This window comes from Pantherophis guttatus, chromosome 14 (genome assembly GCF_059756535.1).
Source record: "Pantherophis guttatus breed Tessera chromosome 14, ASM5975653v1, whole genome shotgun sequence".
NCBI classification, from domain to species: Eukaryota; Metazoa; Chordata; class Lepidosauria; order Squamata; family Colubridae; genus Pantherophis; species Pantherophis guttatus.
The window spans coordinates 20,309,408-20,335,267 of record NC_142076.1 but is presented as its reverse complement, the minus strand read 5'-3'; the positions used below and the strand labels follow the sequence as shown (position 1 = coordinate 20,335,267).

The 25,860-nt window shown below is 47.1% G+C and overlaps 1 long non-coding RNA gene across 2 annotated transcripts; it reads right to left on the bottom strand.

The window, feature by feature from the left end:
- Positions 1–22,521, bottom strand: LOC148112124 (uncharacterized). 2 transcript variants are annotated; one of them, XR_015729879.1, is made up of 3 exons: positions 22,386–22,521; positions 21,390–21,553; positions 1–1,274 (listed from the first exon to the last, which is right to left on the bottom strand). It is a non-coding gene; the product is annotated as an uncharacterized LOC148112124 (long non-coding RNA). The 2 variants fall into 2 exon arrangements; XR_015729880.1 differs by lacking the exon at positions 1–1,274 and adding an exon at positions 21,186–21,284.
- Between the last annotated feature and the right edge of the window lie 3,339 nt (positions 22,522–25,860).

Below are 25,860 nucleotides of genomic sequence, written 5' to 3'. Positions count from 1 at the left end.
AGGTCCGAACCGGAAACCACAGTTCAATTCTGGAGCCGACCGGAAGTCCAGTTCCTCCATCGTAGTTTCCTCGTAGCACGGTGTCCTTTTTCCTCTGCTGACCAGAAGTCCAGTTCCCCCACCATAGAGTCTCCTCCTAGCACGGCATCCTTTTTCCTCTACCTGTCCTAACCGAAAGGCCTATCAATTTTAGAGCCAACCAGCAACAGAGAGCCACAGCAGAGGGATGAAAGAGCCACATGCGGCTCCAGAGCCACAGGTTGCTGACTCCTAGTTTAGGTACCATTGGCCAAGCTATTTTCCAATGCACCCGAAGGTCAGACAAGGAATAATGGATGGAAACTGATCAAGGAGAGATTCAACCTGGAAAAAAGGAGGAATTTTCTGACAGTGAGAACCATCAACCGATGGAACAGAAGTTGCCTTTGGAAGTTGTGGGAGCTTCATCCCTGGAAGCTTTCAAGAAGAGACTGGACTGCCATCTGTCAGAAATGGTGTAGTAGGGTCTCCTGCTTGGGCAGGGGGTTGGACTAGATGACCCACAAGGTCCCTTCCAACTCTGTTTATCTGTTATAGAAACCTAAACCACACCACTCATGTAACAAGGAAACTCAGGCCAGTTTTGGGATGGGTCCGTGTTTTGCAAAAGTGCGAATAATCTTTGTGGTTCGGCGGGGGAGAAAAAGGAAAACATTGCCTAAGACACAATGAAGGCTGAGTTTGCTAAGGGGAGAGAGAGGAATCAAAGAGAATTTTTTGCAAATTTTGGTTGCAAATCCCATTTGCAATTGTTTTCTCCTACCAGTTTGTTACCTGCTTCGGAATATTCCTGCTGAGCTACAGAGCAAAAATCTTTAATTCTCTGGAGGAAAAAAAAACGATTTGGCCGTCTGGGCATCCTTTTCTTGCCTGTAAGCCCCAAGAAGAGCACAAGAGCATTAATGATGGATGTTGAGGATAAATGCACACTTGAAACCACTGTGATAGACAGATCTACAAGAAGTTTGGGTGTGGTTTTTGTTGAGTTCCGGGCATTTTAAGCGGATTTCCCAGGTTAGAGTTTCCTCCGTGTCGACGTTCAGGAACCTAATCATCTGTCAAAGAGAGAGAAAGATGTTCATGAGTTCTCCAGCTGTGGCCTTCTCCATCTGGTTTGTACATTTCTCTCCGAGGTCCCAGCATGGAACAAGGGATGGCTGTCTCGCAGCATCACATGACGGTGCGTGATCCATAACGTTCTGCCCCATAAGTGTGAAAGGTTCACAGAGATCAGCCTAGGTTGGGGAAAAAAAAGAAAAGAACCCATCATTAACCCAGCTCAGCTTCCTTCACATTTTAGATCTACAACACATGTGGAAGTAGGAGATTCAAAAAGTCGACTCTGAAGAGTCTACAGGGAATCTTGGAAAGTCACGATGGTCCATGGATTAATGTGTTGTGAGAAATCAACCAACAAAGGCTTAATCAGAAAGCTGTGGAAAAAACCAGCTATGGCTTAGATATCTCTTCCAAGTGAGGAGGTTGCATCCAAAATATCTATTGTGTAGCAGACGTTCATGCATGTTTTCTTGGCAATCACGCTCCAACTTTTAAGCTACTATTTCAGCCAACTTCCCCAACCTGTCCATTTCCAAATATGTTAAACTTCACCTCCCATACAGGCTGGGGATTATAGGAATTGAAGTCCAGGACATCTGGAAAACCTCTGGTTTCCAAAAGATTGATGCACTCTGATTTCAAACAAATGTGTCTGGAATTCTGGAGCTCAAATTTCCATTCTGAGAAGTTCCTCTCAAATTTTGTTAATGGGGTGCCACCATTGAGTCAGGGTGATGGGCTGTGAGGGCAAATGTTTCCAAGATTGATCTGGTTCCAATAATAGCTTCTAGTTCTTGCAGGACACAGCAATAACATCTATAGGTGACACATAGAAACAATGATGGCATGATGTCCATCCAATGATGTGAATTTTAAGTCACTTCGCTTGCATAATGATGTCAAGATGGACACTCTTCCCTCTTTAGATTTCCATGATAATCATCCATCTTCTCCACAATCTTCTTCTTCATCATCTTCGTCCCTCGATTGGTCAAGCATAGGTGGTTTTCTTTATATTAATCTGCTTGAAGGACACACTCAAAAGATGGGAGTTGGTGGCAGACACTTTTGTTTGGTTTCAACAATACTGACTGATCGGTTCTGCAATCTGTAATATTCTAAGTCAACAGTGCCAACTTCATAATTCAAAGTCACTTCCCTCTCCTTCTTTCTCAACCTCCCATTCTCATAGCTCCTCAAAAGGCGGGTGAAACTCAACATGTTAAGGATGTGAGAATGGGAAGAAAGAAGAAGAAGGGAGGACGAAGAAGGGAGGAGGAGGAGGAGGAAGAAGGAGGGAGAAGGAAGAAGGAGGAGGAGGAAGGAAGAGGAAAGAGGGGGAGGAGGAGGAGGAGAAGAAAAGAAGAAAAGAAGAAGAAGAAGAAGAAGAAGAAGAAGAAGAAGAAGAAGAAGGAGGAGGAGGAGGAGGAGGAGGAGGAGGAGGAGGAGGAGGAGGAGGAGGAGGAGGAGGAGGAGGAGGAGGAGAGGAAGAATGTCATTCTACAGAGGATGATGCTTTTCTCCTTCCCACTAAGTTATAGACTTCGTCCCAGAGCTGCTGAGATCCAATTTCTTCTACCATTAATTGGTGGTGGAGCAGAAGAAGAAGGAAGAGTCTCAGGCATTTAATGAATATTTCAGATGCCCAAAGCTATTCTCAGGTTGCAGGACGAAGGTTGGGGGGAAGAAGAACAGAGGGCTAGTCCTGTGTTTATAAACAGAAGCAAGTCAATTAAGATAAGAAAAGGCACGGTAATTAAATTAAAGCCATGGAAAGTCACCAGGGACGAGTTTCAAAGCTCTGCTGGATGCCCCAGACTTTAAAGCTGTCAAAACGAAAAGGATTCTCTTACTTTTATTGTCTGTGTAAGAAAAGCCGGGTGGAGTTGTTTTTAATGCCATTATTTAATTTCCTCTTCCCAGAAAACACCCAGGGTAACTACCGTATTCCGAAGAGGGGTCAAAAGTGCCAACAGCGGCTGAATTCAAACCTAACCTTGCTTGATTTTTGATTCAGTGTATTAGATGAACCCAGCCATTCCATGTTTGGAAAATCCTGGTTTATGGCTTAGCCCATTGGGCAAACTCAGCCAATTGTGGTTTAGTCAATAAACTGGGGATCTTAGGGATAATTGAAACTCCTCTACCCAACTTTCTTTTTGAGACATATATAGTATTAGATAAAGTCACACTCAACTCCTGATGAATTTGTTGTTGTTAGTTGCGAAGTCGTGTCCGACTCATTGTGACCCCACAGACGACATTCCTCCAGATCTTCCTGTCCTCTACCATCCTCTGGAGTCCATTTAAGCTCATGTCTCCTGCTTCAGTGACTCCATCCAGCCACCTTGTTCTCTGCCGTCCCGTTCTTCTTTTGCCCTCCATCGTTCCCAGCATGAGGCTCTTCTCCAGGGAGTCCTTCCTTCTCATTAAGTGGCCAAAGGATTTGAGTTTCCTCTTCAGGATCTGGCCTTCTAAAGAGCAGTTAGGGTTGATCTCCTCCAGGACTGACCGGTTGGATGGCCTTGCAGTCCAAGGGACTCGCAGGAGTCTTCTCCAGCACCAGAGTTCAAAGGCCTCCATTCTTTGGCGCTCAGCCTTCCTTACAGTCCAACCTCCACAGCCCTACATTGCAACTGGGAAAACCATAGCCTTGACTATACGCACTTTTGTTGGCAGGGTGATGTCTCTGCTTTTTAGTTTGTTTCCTGATGAATACATGGATGGGAATTTTTGGACACCGTTCATAGGTGGCTTGTTATTGTGTCTTTCAGGAATGTTTTTATGACTTCCCTGTCTGGCATAAAGTCCTACACCCTTCCTGGTTTTCCCCATCCAAACTGTCGTCATTCCCCATCTCCATTCCACTGATTCATTGTGCTCACTGTCAGGAAATTTCTCCTTAAATTCCAGGTTGCTTCTCTCCTTGATTAGCATCCATCCGTTGCTTCTTGACCTGCCTTCAGGTGCTTTGGAGAATAGCTTGACTCCCTCTTCTTTGTGACAGCCCCTGAGATATTAAACTAGACCTACTCAATTCCTGCAACCGTTCTTCATATGTTTTAGCCTCCAGTCCCCTACTCCTCTTTTTTGCTCTTCTCTGTAGTCTTTCCAGAGTCTCAACATCTTTTTTTTAATAATATGGTGACCAAAACTGGATGCAGTATTCCAAGTGTGGTCTTACCAAGGCATCCAAGGTTTTCTAGGAGTTGATACCACCTCTAGGAACCCATCTAATCGAACCGAAGGAGTTTTCCTCCAGGAATTCTGGAGAGCCCCGGCTTGGAGAAGGTACGCCTAGATGGGCAAAGGACTGAATAAGCTTAAATTTCTTGGCTAAAAAAGTTGGGAGGATTATCTACATTCTGCCCCCACCCCACCCTACTCTTCCATTCATGCGTAAGTGTCCAATTAGTTCTCCTCCCATTCACTCCCATCTTGTTCTTTCTTTCAAAGGCTCGAGAGCCATTAATCCGCTTTGGAGCTTTAAGAGTAGGCTGTTCATCATGAGATCATTTTCTCCGTTGGGGTCCCTCACTCTTGTAAGGATTCTTCGCTCGGCTGTGCCAAATGTTAAGGGCTGTGAAGGCCTTGAAAAGCCCTGCTGGATGGACTTTATCATGCCTTGGTCTTTAGAATGCCTTGGTCAAGACTACACTTGGAATATTGCACCCAGTTTTGTTCATCACGATATAAATAAAGATGTTGAGACTCTTGAAAGAATGCAGAGAAGAGCAACAAAGATACTTAAGGGTCAGGAGGCTAAAACATATGAAGAATTAGGGATGCCTAGCCTGAAAAGACGCAGTGGCTCAGTGGCTAAAAAGCTGAGCTTGTCGATCGAAAGGTCGGCAGTTCAGCGGTTCGAATCCCGAGTGCCGTGTAACCGGGTGAGCTCCTGTTCCTTGTCCCAGCTTCTGCCAACCTAGCAATTCGAAAGCACGTAAAAAAATGCAAGTAGAAAAATAGGGACCACCTTTGGTAGGAAGGGAACAGCTTTCTGTGTGCCTTTGACATTGAGTCATGCCGGCCACGTGACCATGGAGACGTCTTCAGACAGCGCTGGTTCTTCGGCTTTGGAACGGAGATGAGCACTGCCCCCTAGAGTCGGGAACGGGTAGCACATATGTGCGAGGGGAACCTTTACCTTTACCTGTCCAGGGATACCATGATAGCAGTGTTCCAATATCTCAGGGGCTGCCACAAAGAACAGGGGGTCAAACTATTCTCCAAAACACCTGAGGGCAGGACAAGAAGCAACGGATGGAAACTAATCAAGGAGAGAAGCAACTTAGAACTAAGGAGAAATTTTCTGCCAGTGAGAACAATTCATCAGTGGAAGGACTTGCCTTCAGAAGTTGTGGGTGCTCCATCACTTAGGAAGAAATTGGACAACCATTTGCCTGAAATGGTGTAGGGTCTGCAGCTTGAGCAGGGGGTTGGACTAGACGACCCCCAAAGTCCCTTTTCAGCTCTATTCTGATTGATCGACTAGCTTGGGAAGTCTGGGTTGGCTAACTTTCCGAGCCCAGCAGGGACTGCCAGCGACTATTTTTTTTTTATGAATGAGTCCTAACTGCAAAATCTGCAATCCTTTCGGTTTCCCCGAGAAACTTTTGTCTCCATTGCTCAGGTTCGGCCTTGTGGGAGGACGTGTTTTACTTTGCTGAGAAAAATTCAGCTGGTCTTTGTAGCAAGAGGTGGTTGTGTTGAGGGGGTGGGGGGGGATGGGGTGGGGGTGGGTGAACCCAGCACTTCCTGGAAAGATTCCTCGATTTGAAAGAAGTCTGGCACACCAACGGGAGCTTGGTGGTGTTTCCGTGGGATGTTGGCAGCTTTATAATTCGAAACGGTGGGATTAGCACAGAGCGGTCAGGATGGCCAAAGGAGGTTGGCAGCTGCCAAAACAAGCTTGCAAACAAAGGAACTGCTTTGTCTGGGCTGCAATGAGGAAGAGGGTCTTAAGACCTTCAGAAGGTTGAGAGGCATCTCTCATCATGCCTCCTAGGGCAGGGGTCCCCAACCTTTCGGACCTCAGGGACCACTAAATTCATAATTTTAAATCCCAGGGGCCACTAATATGATCTGCCTAATGACCTGCTGGGTGGGGGGGGGGTGGCTAGGTGGTCATGTGACTGGGTGGGCGTGGTCAACTCGATGTCACTCACGTTGAGGGGCTCCTTGACAGCCGCTACTCGCCCCTCCCCTCCCAGCCACTCCTTGCCTGCCCGAAACGTCGTCAAAGAAAAACCAGAAAGTCCAGTTGTCTCTTGAAAAAGCACCTTTGGGACAACTGTGACCTGGATGACTGAGAATCTCGATCGACCTTGAAGAAGTTCTGAAGAAGCTTCTTGGATGAGAAGTGAAACGTCTTCAAAGCAAAGTCCAGTTGCCTCTTGAGAAAGTGCCTTCGGGACAACCATGAGCTGGAGGACTGAGAATCTCCATAGACACTGATGTGAGAGAATTTCAACAGAGGAACCAAGAGAGGGGGTGAAGTTCCTTTTGCTGGATCCCGTTGTGTTCAAACAAAGGGATGCTTGATTTGAGTTCCTGCAGCAAGCAATGGTCTCAAGACCTTCTTCCATATCTATGAGTCCATGTTTGTCCAGCAATTCCTCATTTTTATCCTCCTCCTCCTCCTCCTCCTCCTCCTCCTCCTCCTCCTCCTCCTCCTCCTCCTCCTCCTCCTCCTCCTCCTCCTCCTCCTCCTCCTCTTCCTCTTCCCTCTTCTTCCTCTGTCTCTACATTGGTTAAAGGTTTCAGCAGCCCACAAAAGGAAAACAAGAATAAGCCATAGGAAATCTCCACGCGCCCTTATCTGAGCATCACAATAAATCACAACTGTAACCACGTAGGCCAACAAGAAACCCACCTCCCCTGTCAAATTTTCCTCAGTCTGCTCCATCTTTCATATCTGGTGATGACACAGCCTCTCACCCTGTTTCTGCCCCCCTCCACACATACACCGAGAGAGCCCCTCAGCCCTGGAGGGAGGTACTTCCTCTGTGGAGAACGTTTGCCAATTCTCTTGAAGACCTTGGTTACATTCTATGGTTTTTTTCCCTCCCTCCTCTATTATTTCTGGGTATTTTCCCCTCCCGTTCATTCATTATCTTTCAAAGTGAGATCTTCTAAGCTTTTTTTGGGGGGGGGGGCAAGAGGGGTCCCAGGGCTACTCTACCCCTTTCTCAGAATATTTGCCAAAACATTAATTGCTCCGTACAAATGTCTTTTTATGCAGCCTGCTCAGAAGTCCCGTCTCCTCCTACAATGGATGGAAACTCTATTCTTAGCAGACTGGGAGCTTTTCCAGTGGCAGATGGCAAAGAGCAGAATACGGTGCCTCGGGGTCTAAAGGAAACTCTAGACACCCTTTCGGAGAATAGGAGGCAAATGGCCACAAACCACAATATTCCTTGGCAAGGATATTTGAGAGGATATTTGTCTTCCCGCCATCCAGGCTCTGGTTCCCCAGAGGGATCCTGGAGCTCTCAGCGCAAGTCAAATTCTTGATCTTTTTGAGTTGATTCTTTTTCCCATTCGGTCTGGACCCCACTTTCTGGTTGCAACATGAGGGATACAGAGGACTAGAGTCTTCTCCAAGGTAAAAGTAAAGGTTCCCCTCGCACATATGTGCTAGTCGTTCCTGACTCTAGGGGGCGTTGCTCATCTCCGTTTCAAAGCAGAAGAGCCAGACGCTGAAGACGTCTCCGTGGTCACGTGGCCGGCATGACTCAACGCCAAAGGCGCATGGAATGCTGTTACCTTCCCACCAAAGGTGGTCCTGATTTTTCTACTGGCATTTTTCTTTTTTTACGTGCTTTCAAACTGCTAGGTTGGCAGAAGCTGGGACAAGTCACAGGAGCTCACCCCGTTACGCGGCACTAGGGATTTGAACCGCTGAACTGCCAACCTTTCGATCGACAAGCTCAGCATCTTAGCCATTGAGCCATCTTGTTCTTCTCCATGGTATGGTCTAAATTAAAAAATGAAGGTGGTGGACACCCATGTTGTGATTGAAGTTCCACCCACCAAAGCTTTGTTTGCATCATGGTAAGGCACCCTTTTGGTCATACCCTGAAGAACCTCTGGGACCAGAATAACAGAGATGGAAGGGACTTTGGAGGTCTTCTAATCCATCCCTCTGCTCAAGCAGGAAATATTTTCTATGTGCAGATCTGATACTATGGTTGAGTTCAATATGAATCTGGTTTTTGATCAAACTCTGGCTGGATCACGAGGAATATTTGACTTCTCCAAGTTATGGCCTCAAAGGTTAAAGTGGTGGACACCCATATGATGATTGAGGTTCCACCTACCACAGCTCCATTGGCATCACAGTGGGCACCCTCCTGGTCATACTCTGAAGATCTGAAGGTTCTTCATACTCTTCATATTCATACTCTGAAGATCCCCTGGCGCCAGAATCACAGAATAACAGAGTTGGAAGGGACTGTGGAAGTCTTCTAGTCCATCCCGCTGCTCAAGCAAGAAACCCTTGACCTCTTCCTTTTCTATGTGCAGATCTGATCCTGTGGTTGAGTTCATCATGAATCTGGCTTCCTAGGAAAGCTTCACCCCCAACCCCCATCTATCTCTGCTGGCATCTGCTACGTGTCAGTGACCCTGAAGGACCTTGCCGGGCTTTGGACATCAAGGATGGAGGATGACCAAGTCCATCCTCCATCCTTCCGAGGTCAGAGGGACGATGGGGCCCCACCTTAGGATATAACGGAGCAGCTTTTCAATCACGCTTCCTTTGAAAAATAATCCAGCTCCACTTTGTTTTTTTGGAAGCTGTGCTACATCTAGAACAGGAAGAAGTTAATTGCTATCCAGGGGGTTGTAGGCGTGCGTTCAAACATGTTTGAAATGTTTAATTTTCTTGAAAGAGAAAAATGTTCTCCATCAAACCTCCTCCCTGTTGATACAGAGGTTTTCTATTAGGAAAGTCAACATGGAGGATTAGTGCCGGCATCTTTGCTTTGCTTCCAAACAGGATTTTTTTTTTCTCTCAAGGTGTTCCTTCCCAGTTTTGGGGAGTCCTTCCCAGATTTCGCAGAAGCTGGATGGAGAACATTAAAAAAACAAAAATCTGAATAAGGATATAGAAATAAAATAGATAGAGAATAGATGGAAGAAAACAATTAGAAAAATAGATACCCAGATGATGTCAAGTAAAAGGAGAAAGGGGAGGAGGGGTAAAAAGGAAAAAAGTGAGATATTATAAAAATGTTCGCAAATGATGAAATAAAAATAAATAATAATTGAATAAGAAATTGAAATGAGAATAAAGATAATTAGGAAATCGGGGATGCTCGAATACCACTTTAGATTGATCTGAAAAGGGAAACAACAGGAGAGAGGGGAAGGAGTAGAGAGAGAGGAAGGGAGAGGAGAGGAGAGGAGAGAAGAGGAGAAAGAAGAAAGGGAAAAGGAGAGGAAGAAAAGGGAGGGGAAAGAGGATAAAGTCCACCCAATCTGGCTGGGGAATTCTGGGAGTTAAAGTCCACCCATTTTTGACTGGGGAGTTCTGGGAGTTGAAGTCCACCCATGCTGATTGGGGAATTCTGGGAATTAAAGTCCACCCACTCTGGCTGGGGAATTCTGGGAGTTAAAAGTCCACCCATTTTTGACTGGGGAGTTCTGGGAGTTGAAGTCCACTGGCAAATTCTGGGAAATAAAGTCTACTTACGGTGGTTGCGGAGAACTGGGAGTTGACGTCCTACCCAGCTTAAAGTTGAGGTAGGTTGAGAAACACTGAGCTAGACGGGTGAACAAGTTACAGGAATACACAGAGTGTGGTTTTTTTGGGTTGTGCACGTGGTCTCGTCTGCATTTTGGTCTGGATTGCATTGGCCAAACTCACCAGGACAGCCTTGTCTCTCTCTCTCTCTCCCAGGACCCGTATTGTGAAAAGATTGATTCTTTCCGCTTTGCTGTTTCAGCGGCCGCTTATCGTGGTCTCCTGCTGCAGGTCTACTTCAACATTTTTTGAATTTTGCTGTTTCCTGGATTTGGGGGGTGGGGGTGGAGAGAGCCAAACCCGGCCCACTGCAGAAGCCGAACCCCCCCACCTGTTTTTTCCCCCCCCCAGAGATAATTTATGGCCGTGATTATTATTGGAAGGAAGTTGTGGTGGATGGATTGGGTTACAGCTGTCCTCCCACCAAAATGAAGGGATCCCTGGAGTTCCCTCACATCTTGCAGTGGTTAAAATGGGGGTGCATCTGAGGCCATGGCACTTCCAGGGCTAGGATTTGGGGGTAACAATCTTAATTACTTCCCATGTTTTGAAATGAATCATGTTGATAGGCCATTTAAAAAGGACATCCGGACTTCCAAGAATATATTAAATGTAGAGCTAGCTCCCTCCCTCCCTCCCTCTCTCTCTCCCTCCCTCCCTTTCTCCCTTTTGCCCTTCCTTCCTTCCTTCTTCCCTCCCTCTCTCCTTCTTGCCCTTCCTTCCTTCCTTCCTACCTACCTACCTTTTGCCCTTCCTTTCTTCCTTCCTTCCTACCTTTTTTCTTCCTTCCTTCCTTCCTTTTGCCCTTCCTTCCTTTTTCCTTCCTTCTTTCCTTTTGCCCTTCCTTCCTTTTTCCTTCCTTCCTTCCTTTTTTCCTTCCTTCCTTTTTTCCTCCCTTCCTCCCTTTTTCCTTCCTTCCTACCTTTTTTCCTTCCTACCTTTTTTCTTCCTTCCTTCCTTTTTTCCCTCCTTCCTTCCTTTTTTCCTTCCTTCCTTCCCTCCTTTTTTCCTCCCTCCCTCCCTTTTACCTTCTCTTCCTTCTTCCTTCTCCTCCTCCTCATTTTTCCTCTTTCTTTTTCCTTCTCCTCCTTCCTTCTTCTTTACCCTTCCCCTTCTCCTTCCCATTGCCATGAAGTCATGCCTTGTGGGAAGAGTGCTTGAGGGGCTGCAGAGTGAAATTCAAGGCCTCAAGCCAACGGCTTTATGGCAAATGTGTTATATTGAGGGGCCATCTGAAACAAACCAGGATCCACAAATTTAGGGATTGGAACTCCGGGCAGTCAAGGATGTCTGGAAAGAGTTCATAGGTAGGATGACCACGGTGCTAAACCTCACAATACAAACTTAGCTCCACCACTAAGTTGACTTGGATTGACCCGTCCCTCTAAATCAGAGCCTGATTGGTGTGCTCTTAAGCCCCCATGCCTTAAACCAGCCAATAGAAATCCAGACTGCTGAGCTCTATGGAAGCCACCTAAGATGTCAGAAGAAGCGGAGATGTTCTACAGAGAAACAGGAAGAGTTCACTGAAGGTGGATTTCGTTCCAGCTTCTGGGTTGTTCTTTCATTAGAGGGGTCATCCTTCTTCATCCTTTCCACTCACCCCAAAAGTTGACTCTGAGTTTGCTCAGAAAGCAGCCAGGAACCCAACTTGGAGCAGGTCAGGCTTCTTATTTAGGCAGCTGGAGTGAAATTATTGTTTTTAATTTATCCTGTGATAGATTGCTGCTGGCTGGAGGATATCCAAAGTGACTCTGTTTTTAAAATATGTCTCCCATTTCCCTTTCCAGCCCCAGCGAGGACTCCGGATCAACCCGAGAAAGATCTATATATATATATATATTTACAATCTTTTCTCTCTCTTACATGGTTTCCTCTTGTTTCTCCCCAACTGGGAAAACCTTTGGCCGAGACAGCAGCCAAAAATGTGTCTCGTTTTCTCTCCCTCTTGAGAATTTGCCAGCTAGCTTTTCCTATCGCCTCTCCTATCTCGTTGGGTCTTTGAGAGTTTCATGCTTTTGCATCCAATTGTCTAGTCTAATGAAAAGAAGGACTAAGGGTGGCATGATAGCAGTCTTCCAATATTTGAGGGGCTGCCTCAAAGAAGAAGAGGGAGTCAAGCTATTCTCCAAAGCACCTGAAGGCAGGACAAGAAGCAACGGATGGAAACTAACCAAGGAGAGAAACAACCTAGAACTAAGGAGAAATTTCTTGGCAGTGAGGACAATTAACCAGTGGAAGGACTTGCCTCCAGAAGTTGTGGGTGCTCCAACACTGGAGGTTTTTAGGAAGAAATTGGACAACCATTTGCCTGAAATGGTGTAGGGTCTGCAGCTTGAGCTGGGGGTTGGACTAGAAGACCTCCAAAGTCCCTTCCAATTCTGTCATTCTGCATTGCATGCATACCGATAGAGTTAAACGTGGCGAAGGAATCATTGTCCCAATCATCTTTGTTGGATGGAGGAACAATGGGGGGAGGGGGGGAGGAAGAAATTATTTTCCTCCCACCCAGTCCTTTCCCACCATGATCATACCCTGTTTCCCTGAAAATAAGACCCAACCAGAAAATAAGCCCTAGCATGATTTTTCAGGATGCTCGTAATATAAGCCCTTTCAAAAAATTTTACTACCGGTTCTGTGGGTGTGGCTTGGTGGGTGTGGCATGGCTTGGTGGGCATGGCTTGGTGGGTGTGGCAGGGGAAGGATACTGTAAAATCTCCATTCCCACCCCAATCCAGGGGAAAGTTACTGCAAAATCCCCATTTCCTCCCGATCAGCTGGGACTTGCGATGCAGAGAATAGATGGAGGAGGGGCCAGTCAGAATTTTTACTACCGGTTCTCCGAACTACTCAAAATTTCCACTACAGGTTCTCCAGAACTGGTCAGAACCTGCTGAAATCACCTCTCCCCTACCCCAAAAATAAGCCCCAGTTAAGATCATCAGCAGACGGAGGCATTTAGTACTGTATTTTCCCCCAAAATAAGACCTAACCAGAAAATAAGCTATAATGCATCTTTTGGAGCAAAAATTAATATAAGACCTGGTCTTATTTTGGGGAAAACACGGTAGGATTGTGGGGATGCTGAGACAGTCATAAGTGCGAGGACTTGGCCCTCCGTCCCTTTTTTCAGGGCCATTGGAACTTCGAAGAGTCACTGCATGGACGATGGTCAATCAAGGACTACCTGTATCTTGGAGGGGGGGAGGAAAGAACAGAAACTTCGCAGAAATATGTTCTCAGCAACAAAAACCAACCAAAAAAAAAAAGTCTCCTGCAAGATGTGAACTCAGCAGTAAAAGCTGATTTTGCAATCGTCCCTGTGAGAACCGTCCTTCGGCTTGCGACTCAACCGAGGAGGCCCTGCCAAGAGGAATTTGATTTTCCAGAAGTCACATTCCCCTCCCCAGCCTCCCAGCGACTCCTTCCATGGCTGCGCGATGTCAAGATGGCACAAATACATCCAGGGGAAGAAAACAAAAAAAAAGATAAAGCCAATTTGCTTTTCTTGCCCCAGATCGCGCATTCGTGCAGCGGTGGTCCCCGGATAACGCCAGCCGTAGACAGGCATGTGCCCCGAAGGCTGCCGCCTGCTTGCTCTCCGGCTAAGAATAGTTAGGCAAATATTTAGACATCATCCCGTTTTAGCACTCAGGGGAAGACTGGGGAGGGTGCTGGGTTTTAAAATAGAAAGGTTTAACCCAGCAAATGTTTGACAGGACTGGAGGGAAAGACGAAGTGAAAGCGAAATCCGAGTCTAACAGAGGCCAGCAAGGTTTGGGATGAGAGAGAAAGAGAGAGAGAGAGAGACAGACAGACAGAGAGACAGTCAGAGACACACACACACACACACAGAGAGATAGACAGAGAGAGAGACAGACAGACCGACAGAGAGACAGAGAGACACAGAGAGACAGACAGAGAGAGAGACAGACAGAGAGACATACAGACACAGAGAGAGAGAGAGAGAGACAGACCGACAGAGAGAGAGAGAGAGAGAGACAGTCAGACACACACACACACACACACACACACACACACAGATAGACAGAGAGAGAGACAGATAGACAGACAGAGAGACAGAGAGCAAGAGAGACAGACAGAGACACACACAGAGAGAGAGACAGAGACACAGAGAGAGATAGACACACAGAGAGAGAGACAGACAGACAGACACAGAGAGACAGACAGAGAGAGAGACAGAGAGAGAGACAGAGAGAGAGAGAGACAGAGACACAGAGAGAGAGAGAGACAGAGACACAGAGAGAGATAGACAGAGAGAGAGAGAGACAGACAGACAGACACACAGAGAGAGACAGACAGAGAGACAGAGAGAGAGACAGAGACACAGAGAGAGATAGACAGAGAGAGAGACAGACAGACAGACAGACAGACACAGAGAGACAGACAGAGAGAGAGAGAGAGACAGAGACATACAGACACACACACACACACAGAGAGAGAGAGAGAGAGAGAGACAGAGACAGACAGACACACAGAGAGAGAAACAGACAGACAGACTCAGAGAGAGAGACAGACAGACACACACACACACACACACACAGAGAGAGAGAGAGAAATGATAAAAATGGTGGTTTCGCTGACAATCTCTACACTACAGTTCAGAGGTGGGGTTCAGCACCTCTGATCTGGTTCAGTTAGACCTGGCCACATCTCCCCACCATGGCCATCAGAAGCAGATGACTCCTCCACGCTGGTCCATTGCTTTCTACCCCCTCTCCCCACTTTACAAGCCCAGGGGTTCTGCAGCAGAACGTGGGAAAGGGCAGATGGGCCGCGGAGAGAGGGGGCTTTGTGGTATCTCTAGAGCCAAGCCGATGCCTGCGGGCTGTGAGGGGTAGCTATTGGGGAGCTCTTCCTGCCTGGAATGGGGGGGGGGGGTTGACCACAAAGAAAGACCCCCTTTTGTTAGACTTGGAGAGAAATCGCTGCCCCCCCCCCCGGCCTCCTTTGATGGCTCTCTAAACCTTTCTTCGCAATTTCTTGCCTGAGCTGGTGGCTCGAAGCAAGTGAATGGAAACAGGGTCCCTATGTTTAAAACGCCCCCCCTCCATATCTTCAGCACCATCTGCTCTCCTACCCTCCGGACCTCCTCCTCCCCTGACCCCACCAAAAGGAGCCCATCCCACCCAATTTCCATACCTCTAAAACGTTTCCACGAGTTGATGGCTTTCTGATACAGGGAAGCCCCCTCCTCCTTCTCCTCTCCCCACCCCCCAATCTCATTCCTTTGCAGAGAAGGGCATCCCACCCCCCACCCCCACCATCCTCACAGGAAATGTATGTGTATGGGGAGGGAGGGGAGAGGAGAGGAGGAAGAGGGGCTTCTCCCACCCTAAGACACCCCGCTTTTTTTCCCCTTTCTGTAAAGAAATGTTAAAAGTGTGTCAAAGGACAATCGGTTCTCCTCGTCCCTCTTTGTGACCTACCAGCTGCTGCTGGCACAAAAGGAGACCCCTCCCCTCTCCAGGCAGGAGGGGAAAGGGGGCAGTAGGTGACCTGAAAGAGAAACTTGTCCAAAGAATCAATATCCCCCTCCTTCGGGCCCTCCTCCTTAACAAGAGGGGACAAAACGCCAGGGTTTGTTTAAGCTGGAGAAGGAGGTCCCAGGACCAGTTAAGAGGGTTGGGGTCTTTACTCGGGAGTGGAGCATTAACCCCCTTCTCAGCTTCTCCTTTTTTCCCCTTAGGCAGAAAATTCAATTAGTCTCAAGCAAATGGCTTCCTAAGGAATAAAGACACACAGAGACACAGAGAGAGAGAGAGGGAGAGGAGAAAGAAAACGGGGAGAAAACGGGCTTTTATCTGTCAAAGAAAAGGGACTTTTCCCTCTCTTTTCTTTCTCCTTTTGTCCCAAATTTGCTTTTTTTTTCAAAAGGCAACTGGACCTTCTGGCTTTTTCCTCGAAAACCGAAAGAAGCTTCAGTTGACATTGGTGGTTAATGCAAACCTAGCGTTTGCCAAGCAGTTTTGCCGATGACGTGCCAGGTTTCGGCAAAACCGTCGTAAAATACGGTCACCTATCTGCGAGATGTGGCAAACAGCTGTGTATATGTGGCTGCGTTGCCAAGCACTTGATAATGTGGTTATAGGAACTGTTGGGACTTCGGGGTCAGGGAGGGGGAGCGATGCGTTCCAGAGGAGGAAGAGACAACACAGTTGAGAGGGTTTGTGTGTGAGAAAGAGGGTGAAGACAGCTCCTTCTCAATGGTTCCCAGAGTAGCTGTTTTATGTTGCGATGCTTTGGTTTGGCAAGATTTCTGTCTACAGGTGAGGAACAATAAAGGAAGGAGCTTAGAAGAATCTTGAGGTTTCTTGGTTTCTGAAGCCTGATGACTTTGGGTAAATATTTCCTGTCAGAACGAGCTCAGAAGTCCAGAAAGAAAGAATAGGATGCTCAGGTTGATTTGTTGGGGGTAAGAAATGTCGGACTGAGCTTTGAATATTTGGCCAAGCCGACAAGCCGAATTCTACAAGTTAAAGGTAAAGGTTCCCATTGCACATAAGTGCTAGTCGTTCTTGACTCCAGGGGGTGGTGCTCATCTCCGTTTCAAAGCCGAAGAGCCAGCGCTGTCCAAAGACGTCTCTGTGGCCATGTGGCCGGCATGACTCAACGCCAAAGGCGCACGGAACGCTGTTCCCTTCCCACCAAAAGTGGTCCCTATTTTTCTACTTGCATTTTTTACCTGCTTTCGAACTGCTAGGTTGGCAGAAGCTGGGACAAGTCACGGGAGCTCACCCCGTTACGCGGCACCAGGGATTCGAACTGCTAAACTGCCGACCTTTCGATTGACAAGCTCAGCATCTTAGCCACTGAGCCACCGAGTCCTTGCAAAGAAAACATAGCTATAAATGATGCAGAAGTGACTTTGGAAAAGGAAGAGGGCTTCTCTCTCTCTCTCTCTGCGCCCACCCAGCTGCTAACTCCCTTTTTCTCTCTCATCAGAACATCTGGAGAGATATTTATTCTCTTCTTCCCCTCCTGCCCTCTCTCCCACTCGTAACCTTCCTGCTGCTTCAGGGCTGTTTGCAGCCGGCGTCTGCGTCTTGCCATCTGCTTATTGGACATCCCAACGGAGAACTATCAAAGCCACGTTGGAAGATCTGGAAAATCAAAAAAAGCAGATCGTGGTGGGCCTTCTGGGGGCAGCTTGGACTGAACGGAGTCATTGCGTCTCGGACGCACCTGTGCCGGGTGTGTTTGTGTGTGTGTGTGTGTGTGTTATTTTGTAGCCTTGTGTGACATCCCTTGCAGTCCGCTCTGCAGTCACGCCAAAGAACCCCCTCCAAGATCTGGAAGGTCCAGAGAGGCTGCCAGGTTCTAGAGAGCAACGGAGCAGATGCTGAAAGGCAGGGCAGGAAGGACCAGCAGGGAAATGGAAAGTTTTAGTTTGGAGAGTTCGTGTTGTTTAGCAGAAGTTCCATCTTTGGTGGTGATTGTTTTTTTCCCCCCACATGTGTATTTCCTTATTTCAAGAAGCTTTCAAGAAGAGATTGGACAACCAATGACATAAAGTCTTCGGCCTGAGCAGGGAGTTGGTCTTCTTCTCCAAGGTCCCTTCCAATGATTCTATTGTAAAACACTCCCTTCTTTCCATATAAATCAGTATTTAGCCATTTGTTTTGCTGTATTTTTAGAATCCCAACTCTCTCTCCCTCCCTCCCTCCCTCCGTCCCTCCCTCCGTCCCTCCCTCCCTTCCTTCCTTCTTCCTTCCTTCCTTCCTTCCTTCCTTCCTTCCTTCCTTCCTTCCTTCCTTCCTTCCTTCCTTCCTTCCTCCTCCCTTCCTTCCTTCCTTCCTTCCTTCCTTCCTTCCTTCCTTCCTTCCTTCCTTCCTCCCTCTCTCACTTCTCACCCTGTATTTTACCTCTACCTCCATCTTCAGCAGTTCGAATCCCGAGTGCCGTGTAACCGGGTGAGCTCCCGTTACTTGTCCCAGCTTCTGCCAACCTAGCAGTTCGAAAGCATCTAAAAAATGCAAGTAGAAAAATAGGGACCACCTTTGGTGGGAAGGGAACAGCGTTCCGTGCGCCTTTGGCGTTGAGTCATGCCGGCCACATGACCATGGAGATATCTTCGGGCAGCGCTGGCTCTTTGGCTTTGAAACGGAGATGAGCACTGCCCCCTAGAGTCGGGAATGACTAGCACATATGTGCGAGGGGAACCTTTACCTTTACTTTACATCTTCTCCCTCTCTCTCTTTCAACCTCTCTCTCTCATCTCCCTCTCTCTCTCATCTCTCTCTCTCTCATCTATATCTATCTATCTATCTATCTATCTATCTATCTATCTATCTAATCTACATGTCCTCTCCTCCTCCCTCCCTCCCTCCCTCCCTCCCTCTCTCATCTGTCATCTCTCATCTATCTCTATGCTAAAGGTTAAAGTCATGGGAGAAGATCAGAAAGCAACGGTGGCCACAGCGAAGACCCATGAGGCATCATCTGATGGGGACCATCCATGCTTTCCTGCAAGACGCAGCCAATGCGCAGGGTCAGCGGAGAGCGAGCCACAGATGAGTGATGAGACTGGTCTTGGCTTGCATTCCACAGCACCTTCTCTTGGGACTCGGGAAGCCCAGGTTGGAGCCAGCAACAGATGGTAGCTGCAGGGATCCCCCCTCCCCATCTTCCTCCTGACACCCCTCCCCACCCCCGGGGTCACAGCTCTCTAAGCAGAGTGAAGGCATAGTCGGGATGGGGATGGGGATGGGGGCGGGTGGGTGGGATTGTAGGTGGAATTAGCTCATTGTTTCCTCCAGCTTTGCTCCATTAGCAGAGCTTGGGAGAAGAAACTTCCGCTCATATTTCTCTATCTAGCTCATGCATCTGATTTCCCAAGACAAGAGGAGAGATGGTTAAAGGCTGCTCAGCCAGCCTCTCTCTCTCTCCTCTCTCTCTCTCTCTCTCTCTCTCTGTTTTTCTCTCTCTCTCTCTCTGTCTCTCTCTCTCTTTCCGCTGAAAGCCTGGGAAACTGGGTTAGAAGAAGCAGCGGCTTCCAGACTGTGTCCAAGAGATTTGGACATTGGCTGACTCTGCAATCACATCTTCCTTGGAGCTTTCTTCTGGCTCGCTGCCCTCCTCTGCATTGCAGATTCTGAGGGATGGTTTGCCGATGATGGAGACAGAAGAGGAAAGGGTGGTGAAGGTTGGAAGGACAGGACATCTCTGGCTTTGCTCCTCCTTTTCAAATATCATCAACCACAACATCTCTCTTTCTGAAAATTGCTTGTCTGATAGAAGGCACGTCATCTTGAGTGACCACCAGGCAGCCCATCTTCAGATAAGGTTGAGTTGGTCTGTGACTCTGCTTCACCGGGGTCCTTGAACGTAGAGGAGGAGGAAAGTTACCTCCTGAGGTCCAGACCATCCCCACCCTATTGGCCTTCTGAAAAGCGGTGAAGACCTGGATCTTCTGGCAGGCCTGGGGCTGTTGATCTCGCTGTTGCGATTTGGCGAGATCCGGCCATGAATGGTGTGAATGGGTTTTAATTGGTTTTAATGGTTTAACTTTTAATGTTTTACATATGGTTTTTAAATGCATTGTAAGCTGCCTTGAGTCTTCGGAGAAAGGCGGCATACAAGTTGAACAAATAAATAAAGAACTTGAACAAATAAAACGTAGAGAAATGGAGGAGTTGGACATCTCCTTAGTAGAAGAGGAAGTTTCGGTCACAGCTTGAACGCAAATTGGCGGATGATTTGCAAATCTGCATGGTTGGTGGTGGGGCCACCTTCTCCAGAGGTTCTGCTCTATTTACCCTGTTTCCCCGAAAATAAGCCCCAACCGGAAAATAAGTCCTAGCATGATTTTTCAGGATGCTCGTAATATAAGCCCTACCCCCAAAATAAGCCCCAGTTAAGATTGTCAGCCAGATGGAAGCATTTAGTACTGCATTTCCCAAAAAATAAGACCTAACCAGAAAATAAGCCCTAATGCGCCTTTTGGAGCAAAAATTAATATAAGACCCGGTCTTATTTTCGGGGAAACATGCAATGAAGGAACTTGCTAGCCGTAGCCACTCTGGTTGTGTTTGTGTCATTCACCGAGAAGCAAGAATATCATTTATCATTTGGCTTTCAACAACAAAGTCAACGGTAGAAGCCAACTTGATTTAACAGCCACATGATTCACTTAACAGCCAAAATGATTTGATTACCAATTATGACACAAAAGCTGGTGAAATTAGGTGTGATTTACTTAGCAACCACTTGGTTTAGTATTGGAAATTCTGATCCCAGGTGGAGTCATGAGTTGAGAAATGCTTGTATTGAGCAGATAGCAATACTTGGCCAGATATTCTTGGGCTCAGAAGAAGGTTCAGACAGATGGAAGATATCCATCAAATTTGTGTGAGTTGTAGGGTAGATTAGAAGAAATGCAGAGGAAGCGACTTCAATCTGCTGAGCAGAAAACTCGATAGATGTTTTCTATCGAAAACTCGATAGATGCTCCCCCCCGAGATACGGAGGATTCCGGATCTGCGTACCTTCCGTCGCACGCTGAAGACGTTCCTATTCCAGCAAGCCGGCCTGACCTAAACTTCTCCTCTTTTAAATGGGAATTTTAAATTTGGTTTTAAATTATTGGGGTTTTAAATATGGTTCAGCCAAATTTATCTAACTTGTTTTATTTCTATTTTAAATTTTGTATTTATATGTTTTATTTCATGGCTGTTCACCGCCTGAGTCCTTCGGGAGTAGGGCGGTATACAAATTTAATAAAATAAAATAAAATAAATAAAATAAAATAAATTGTGAAGACCCCAAGAAATCAGACGGAGATTTTCACCTACCGACTAACAATTGGTGTTTGGGTTCTCGATTCAATCTTTGAGGTCACACCCAATGATAGTACTTGACAAGCGGAGAAGATTGCTATGGAGTCGTGGTGGCACAGTGGTTAGAATGTAGTATTGCAGGCTAATTCTGCCCACTGTCAGGAGTTTGATCCTGACCGGCTCAAAACTCGACTTAAGCTTCCATCCTTCCAAGTTCGGTAAAATGAGGACCCAGATTGTTGGAGGCAAGAGGCTGACTCTGTAAATTGCTGAGAGAGGGCTGTGAAGCCTTGTGAAGCGGTATATAAGTCTAAGTGCTATTGCTATTGCAGGCTGACTCTGCCTAATGCTTGGAGTTCGATCCAGCTTAAGGTTGACTCAGCCTTCCATCCTTCCAAGGTCTATAAAATGAGGACCCAGATTGTTGGGGGAGATATGCTGACTCTGTAAACCACTTAGAGAGGGCTGTAAAAGCCCTATGAAGCGGTATATAAGTCTAATGGCTATTGCTACTGCTCAGCTAAAATTCCCCTCCAGTTCCTCCCTCCGTCCATCTCCATCTGGCCAAGCAGTTGGTGAGAACCATCGAGAACATTCTCCCGGATGAATGCTGGTGAGGATGAGAAAGAAAAAGACACCTGTGGGGAGACAATGTCTCATGTTTGTGGGAATGCCTCCCCCTCTTTGCAGTCGCTCTCAGCCACAAACCTGGTCTGTCAGGAAAATTCCCCAACTCCACATACCTGGACGTAGTAGATCATCCCTTCTCAGGAGACCCAGAAATCCATCCCCATCGCATCCGAGGCGGGACATCAACCCCACAGCTGTTCCTGATTTGGAGTCGGTGGAGTAAAGGAGGCGAGGTTGGAGGAGGAGAAATGTGTTTTCCATTTGTCTCCTGGTGCTGCTGAAAAGAGAAGGAACAGAGAGAGTGTGTGACCTCGCTGGCGGGATCCACAAGGCCCATTGTTCTAAGACAGACCGAACTGATGGTAGCTCGGAACACTTCCTCTCCCAAAAGTGGTAAACAAAACCAGCCGTCCGTGGCTGCAGCTTTGGCCTTTCCCACAATAGACAATGAAGAGACGTGGAATTAGCATCTTGCAGGAGTTTCACATCATCCCATTGCATTTCGTTCGTGGTTCCAACCTGGCCTGCCAGCTTTCCAGCCAAGAAACCAGTGGTGGGTTGCTCCCGGTTCGCACCGGTTCACAAGAACCGGTAGTAAAAACTTGTATTAGTTCGGAGAACTGGTAATAACATTGGCTGGCCACGCCCCCGAACCGGTCCCCGTCCCGCTCGCCGCTCGCTTACCCCGCCTACCTCATCAGAGGCTTTTTTTTTTTAACTTTTAAAAGCATTTTTTCTACAACCACTTCGGCTGAAAAAATGTTTTTAAAAGTAAAAAAAAAAAAGCCTCTGATGATCACGCGGCTCAGCTGGGATCGTCAGAGGCTTTTAAAAGCATTTTTTTCTACAACCTCTTCGGCCGAAGAGGTTGTAGGGGGGGAAAAATGCCTTTAAAAGCCTCTGGCGATCCCAGCTGACTTGCCTGATCGTCAGAGGCTTCTAAAAGCATTTTTTTTCTGCAACCTCTTAAGGTTGGAGAAAAAATGCTTTTAAAAGTGTAAAAAAAAAAAATTGGCCATGCCCATCCGGTCACATTACCCCACTACCAAGCCACACCCACAAAATAAGCCACGCCCACAGAACCGGTAGTAAACATTTTTAGAACTCACCCCTGCAAGAAACCCAGCGTCTTAACCACGGAGCTGCCATGCCACCCAGATAGATAGCTAGATAGAAAAAGTGTCATCTTTTGTGACATCCTACAGATGCCTCAGGCTTCACACCAACTCCTTTCTCTCAACACAAAGGAAGGGATTAGTTTAACAGGGGTGGGGGGGTGAAAGGGGGGGTTCCTTAATTAAAGGGAACAATTAAAGGACAACACGCAGGCCGCGTTCCCAGTTAACTGGGACAAATCACCGAGTCTTCGAGAAACATCTTTGTCTGCTTCTTTTACTGGCCTAACTACACATTGGAGGCTGAAGGAAAAGGATCTTGCGTGGAAAATAAATCGTCGGTTTTTTCTCCATCCTGCAAAGCAGGGAATTCTTAAATAGTTATGTTTTCAATATCCTGGGAAACAGAATGGGCCTGACAAGATGCTGATGGCTGACAGTCAATTTTGCAATTTATTTAGGTGGGGTTTTTTTTTCACTATAAAGGAATTGTAGCTCTCGTGGAGATCTTTTGGGGTGCCTGAGCATTTTAGGGTGCTTTGTTACTTTAATATATATATATATATATATATTAAAACAGCCAAGAGTAAATTCCATTGGTGCAATTTTTTTAAAAAAATATTTTTTACTGGTTTTCTCTTTACATACAATACGTGCAGTGATGGAATTCAAATATTTTTACTACCGGTTCTGTGGGTGTGGCTTGGTGGGTGTGGCAGGGGAAGGATACTGCAAAATCTCCATTCCCACCCCACTCCAGGGAAAGGATACTGCAAAATCCCCATTTCCTCCCCACTCCTGGGGGGAAGGATACTGCAAAATCCCCATTCCCTCTCCACTCCTGGGGGAAGGATACTGCAAAATCCCCATTCGCTCCCCACTCCAAGGGGAAGGATATTGCAAAATCCCCATTCCCACCCCACTCTGGGGCCAGACAGAGGTGGCATTTGCCGGTTCTCCGAACTACTCAAAATTTCCGCTAGAACCTATCAGAACCTGCTGGATTTCACCTCTGAATAAGTGCTTCATAAACAGCGTACTGTCTGAGTCCATTTGTTTACATAATAATACTTCTTAAGATCCGAATTTCTACCCCTGTTTTCCAACCACTGATAAAACAAGTCCCAAGTTTGATAATATTCTGCATCTTCTTCTGTATCTTTCTTTTTCTTTTAACTTCAGTGTTAGTCTGTCTATTTCTGCACTATCCAAATTTTCTTTTTCATTGTATCTCCTTCCGTAGCCGTTTCCTCGCTTTTTCCAACGTTGTGCAAATACAATTTTTGCTGCTGTTAAAACATGAGTGCAATTTTTTTTGTTGTTGTTTTTGAACCCCTTGCTTTGACATCAGCTTGCAGGTTTAAAAGTTTGTTTGGAGGGTTCCCCCCCCCCCATTTTCTGCTACAGCAATTTACTTCTCAGGTATGTTTACCTGTTATTATCGTAGTATCATTGGTTAACTCACCATCCAATCCAGTTGGCACATGGCAAGGACTAGGTGTGTATGATATTCTTTTTTTGGCTTCGGGAGACAACTTAGAAATAACAAATAAACAAACCCGATGGGGTGACCGAGCATTTCCTTGGCAAACAAGCATTTAAGAAGTTTAACAGAACAGAATACCAGGGTTGGGAGGGACCTTAGAGGTCTTCTAGTCCAACCCCCTGTTCAAGCAAGAGACTCTATACCCGTGATGGTGAAACTATGGCATGTGTGCTAGAGGTGGCACACAGAGCCCCCGTCGCCAGCTGCTTTTCTGCTTTTCCGAATGCCGGAAAACGGCCTGAAAAATGGCCAAAAAACAGGCCATTTTCTGGGCCTTTTTCAAGCTGTTTTCTGGACTGTTTTTTGGGCTGTTTAAAGGTCATTTTGCAGGCTGTTTTCAGGCTTTTGTTGGGCCGTTTTCAGGCTGTTTTTTGGGTCCAAACCCCCAAACCGGCCTGAAAACGGCCAAAAAATGGCCCAAAAAACAGGGCATTTTCCAGGCCTTTTTCTGGGCCTTTTTCAGGCTATTTCCTGGGCTGTTTTTGGGTTGTTTTCAGGCCATTTTCGGGCTGTTTTCAGGCTTTTAATGGGCTCCAGAATTGAACAGGGGACTTCCAGTTAGGATCTTTGTGGCTCTTTTGAGTGTTTAAGGTTGCCGATCCCTGGACTAGACATACCCAATCCCTGCCACCGTTTTTCATACGTTCTCTTGTCTTTTTCATCGCAAACAGCTGGAAGGGCTGGCGTGATGAGGTGTGTTCCTCTCGCAACGTGCTTTCCAGGTTGTGTCAGAAAGGTGGATTCCAGCCAGCCTTTGCTTATTGGGGTGGGGGTGGGAGGGGGGAGAAAAGCAGGGGCTCCGGGGGCAGCCGGCAAAGGGAGGAACCGGTCTATTCTACGGAAGCAACCCTTCAACCTTTGCCAAAGTGGCTTTTGAACGGCAGGCTGTTTATCCCCTACAGCGTCTTTGGTTCACCACGTCTGACAGAGCTGGGCAAGTATCAACCGGGTTAAAAGGATCGTCTGAAAGATAAACCCTCCTGTTTTCTGTAACAGCCGAGAGGAAAACCGCAGGGCTCAGCTGTTGTTTGTTTGCTTGGCTGCGTGGTGGCAGCCGTGTTAAATCTCCCCACTTGATCTGGGGATGCCCAGCAAGAGGAGTCTTTGCGTGTTGAGGATCCCGCGTGGATTTTCTCAAGGGGCATCACCTGGGACGACTTGCATAAGATCAATACAGCCAAAAGGTAGATGGCTGACTCCTGCCTGCCACCGAGGAAGGGACTTGCACTTCATCAACCAATGAAAGCAAGTTTTGGGGTCATCCTACTTCCTACATTTGTTTGCCTCAAGCTTTGGCACATTCGGGAATAACGGGTTTGGACCCCAAGACTTCCCTTAGGGCAGTGGTGAAATTCAAATTTTTTTTACTACCGGTTCTGTGAGTGTGACTTGGTGGGCATGGTGTGGCTTGGTGGCCGTGGCTTGGTGGGCGTGGCAGGGGGAGGATACTGCAAACTCTCCATTCCCACCCCACTCCAGGGGAAGGATACTGCAAAATCCCCATTCCGTCCCCACTCCAGAGGGAAAGATGTTGCAAAATCCCCATTCCCTCCTCACTCCTGGGGGAAGGATACTGCAAAATCTCCATTCCCACCCCACTCCAGGGGAAGGATACTGCAAAATCCCCATTCCCTCCCCAGTCCAGGGAAAGAATATTGGAAAATCCCCATTCCCTCCCCACTCCTGGGGGAAGGATATTGCAAAATCCCCATTCCCTTCCCACTCCTGGGAGAAGGATATTGCAAAATCCCCATTCCCTCCCCACTCCTGGGGGAAGGATATTGCAAAATCTCCATTCCCACCCCCACTCTGGGGCCAGCCAGAGGTGGTATTTGCCGGTTCTCCGAACTACTCAAAATATCTGCTACTGGTCCTCCAGAACCTATCAGAACCTGCTGGATTTCACCCCTGCCTTCGGGTTAT